Raw genomic sequence first — 3965 nt, forward strand, 5'->3', positions numbered from 1 at the left:
TGTGGCTATTTGATCCCATTGTTTTTCAGCAAATACACACCCTTCTCCTACCCTTTGCAATCCCTTCTCTCCCTGACCCCTTTCATTCTGGATGGCACCCCCCAAAAGAACTGAAAAGAAGCTTACCTCTTATGTAACTTTTTAAAATGTGCTTTACGTCTTGCTTTAGCATAAGCTCTAGCAGAAATAATATCTGAAGTTAAGGGTTCAATTAAAATCATTTGCTTTAGCACTCAAAGTATCTTTCTCCCTGATTCCTAATTCCCTCCCTTAGAGACTTCTGAGGATTATCCTTCCATTTCTCCAGGCAACGAGATTATTTGGCATCCTTCTGGCTTTTCCTGTCTCTTGTCACTAAAACTTTCCATTCGTTTTATGTGCCCTGTGATTAGTGATGATTGAAGAGGAGTGTTTTTTTACAAATATGAGCAGCTTGGCCCATTTGGATTTAATGCCCAGAATCCTAGGAAGGTTTTTTACCAATTACCACTGTGGATAATTAGATGATCACTAATCTTTGTGTCAGTCCCAGGAGATCACAAAGATTGTCTTGGTAATTTTCAACAACATTAAGAAAGGGTTCTCCGTGCACATGATGAGGAAAACAGATGACCGTATGGGGGGATGCACAGGTCTTCTCAATATGATGTTCTAAGAACATTGTAGCTCCAGTGAAGTCAATGTGTCACTCCTCAGGTGCTATTATTCCGAGGAGGTCAATGACACATCCAAGTTTGGGCTCTGCCCCAGCTTGACAGCTCGTTCCCCCCTTGTGATTTGCTCAGCTCTGTAGGATGGCTGTTGTTCAAAGTCCTGCCATTCACATGGAGGCTGAGGCCCAGAAAGAGGAAGTAGTTTGTCTCAGGTCACACAGCCCACGAGGACAGAGCCTGGAGAAAAATACACTTCCTACCAAATCCTCCCACCATCCCATTACTGGACTAGATTGCAAGCTCCTTAAGGACATGTCATATGATGATCGCTAACTCCATCTGCATATGTTTAATGAGCACCCACTTTGTGCCAGGTGCGGTGCTGGATACTAGGGACAAAAGAAGGACAGAGCCTTGCTGTCACACATTTTAGAGGAGGATTGGACCCCCCCAAAAAAGAATGTATATAATTACAAAACGTGGTGCTACAACAAAAAATCTTCTAGAGGGCCAAAAGGAGGAGTACATGAAGTAGGACCCACTTCAGGTGCAGAGATAACAATTAAATTGAAATTTACAGTATGAGAAAGAGCCACTTGTTTGAAGAATTGATGAATGAGCCTTCCAGGAAGAGGGGAGAGCATGAGAAAGTCTGAGCTGGGAGGGGGTTAGAGTGTTGCATTCCCAGACTGGAAACAAGGCCAGTGTGGCTGTAGCATAGGAAGCAAAGGTTAGGGCAGCAGAAAGAGGCAGACTAGGACCAGCCCATGCTGGGATAAGTGAGTTGAATGTTATTATACATGCAATGGGAAACCATAAAAAGGCCTAGCAGAAGGGTGACATGATCATATACATTATTATTACGATATATACCTACGTTATTGCTGTGTTTAATATGGACTGTAGGAGGGTAGAAGTGGAATCCAGGAGAGCAGTGGCTTTGCAGGACTCCTCCTGGGAAGGTTTCAAAGACTAAGGTGGTTGGGGTGGAGGCGAAGCAAGATGGATAGCATTGATCTGTGTGACCAATGCTGTAATGAAGAAAGCAGAGGAATCATAGCAGCCCACATAATTTTGACTCAAATGACTGAGTAGATGGTGGTGCCGTTTATGAAGTGAGGGAGAGAGGGCATGGGGGCAGGTTTTAAAGAAACCAGGGTAGAGACACGTCAGGTGGCAAATGTATGATAATTGAGTGAAAATCTCAAGGGATGTGCATCTGAGGCTCAAAGGAGAGATTCTGGCCAGAGACACACTTTGGGGACTCTTTTGAAAGATGATACTTAGGTGTAGAAGGAGGAAGGATGCCACCTTAGAAAACAGTGAGGAGACAGATATGAGATCCAGGGCCACGCCCCATGAAATTCCCAAAACTCAGAGGTCAAGTACAGAAGACAGCAACGGTGACAGAGGAGGAGCCGCCAATGAGGTAGGAGGGAAACTAAGGTAGATCAAAAGCCTCCAGAGCAGAAAGTTTCTGGAGGGAGAGCAGGGCCAGCCATGTGGGGTGCTATGGAGGCCCCCCACTGGAGGAGATGGGGCTTGCTGGAGACTGGCAAGTGTTTTAGGGATGTGATTAAAGGCAGAAACCAGAGTGGAGCTGTTGATGAGTGAAGATGACCTGAACACAGAAGCTTTTTAAGAAGTTTGGTTGTTGGGGAGCACAGAAATGGGGTGCTAACTGGAGGGGAACGAGGCTTCCAGTGAGGCCATTTTAAGATCAGGAACCTGGTGCACGTGTGTATACTGGTGAGAGTGATTGTGCAGAGAGAGATTAATGATGAAGGAGAGAAAGGAACTAACAGAAGGAGTGAACTCTTGAGGAGGAGGAAGGGAAAGAGGCCCAGAGTCCTTAGTGGGAGACATCCCTTGATAGGAGGAGGGACCCTTCCTTCATTGCAACCACCTGGAAGAGTAAGGGGTCAGTCCCAACACAGGCAGGTACTTAGGGTGGCAGTGGAGAGGGCCGGTCCACCTCTGGGTCTCTGCATTCTCAGGGACATTCAAAGTGGGCACCTTGGAAGAGAAAGACATCAGAGGAAGGAACTTGGACAGTTTAGGAAGAGTGTCTGAGGTGCAACATTCCTCTCAGGGCATAAAAGCCATTTTAAGATTTTGCATTTAAAGTGAATTCAGGCTGGGCGTGGTGGCTCACTCCTGTAATCTCAGCACTTTAGGAGGCCGAGGCGGGCAGATCACCTGAGGTCAGGAGTTTGAGACCAGACTGGCCAACATGGCAAAACCCCATCTCTACTACAAATACAAAAAATTAGCCAGGTGTGGTGGCAGGCACCTGTAATCCCAGCTACTTGGGAGGCTGAGGCAGGGAGAATTGCTTGAACCCAGGAGGCAGAGGTTGCAGTGTGCCGAGATCACACCACTGCACTCCAACCTGGGCAACAGAGTAAGAATTTGTCTCAAAAATAAATAAACAAAGTGAATCCAGGCAGCCATGAGGTGTCACACTCTTTAGCCATGCCTAGCAGTCCAGTGTGGAGACCATGATGGCTAAAGTCATGTGTCAAGCTGGCTGGCCCACGGTGCCCAGATATTTGGTCAAATATTCTGGATGTTTCTATGGGGGGGGCTTATTTTTTGGATGAAATAAACATTTAAATTGGTGGACTTTGAGTAAAGAAGATTGCCCCCCTTCATATGGGTGGGCCTCATTCAATCAGTTGAAGAACTGAATAAAGCAAAGACTGACCTCCCCCGGGCAAGAAGGAATTCTGCCAACAGACCTTAGGAATTAAACTGCAACATCAGCTCTTCCCTCATCTCTTGATGGCCTGCCCTGCCAATTTTGAACTTGCCAGTCTCCATAATTGCCTGACTCAATCCCTTAAAATCTCTCTCTACACGCGCACACACACACACACACACACACACACACACCCCATCTATCCTATTTGAGGGGCTGGAAAGACAAGAACTTAGTGCAAGTGATAAAAGTAGACAATCCTCTTTAGTTCTCTGAGCCCTGCCCTGGTTCACAGGATACACTCTCCGTATTCACAAGGACCACGACTTGCTGTAAGGAGAACACTGAACTGGAAACACTAATGCCAGTCCCCGAATCATATCTGGGTACTGAACAGAGAATGTACTAATTTCTCTCTACCAATGACATTCCTTCCACCATGAAGGACTTTCTCCCTTATCCTCAGGAGTTATCATCCCAATCTCTGGCAAGTCTGTTTTAGGGATTTTTTGGCTCTCTGGAAAGGACAGGAGAATACAAAATGATTAAAAACTCCTCCTCCTAGAACTACAAACCACTGCTCAGTGAAATCAAAGAGGACACAAACAAAT

This window comes from Macaca nemestrina, chromosome 7 (genome assembly GCF_043159975.1).
Source record: "Macaca nemestrina isolate mMacNem1 chromosome 7, mMacNem.hap1, whole genome shotgun sequence".
NCBI lineage: Eukaryota > Metazoa > Chordata > Mammalia > Primates > Cercopithecidae > Macaca > Macaca nemestrina.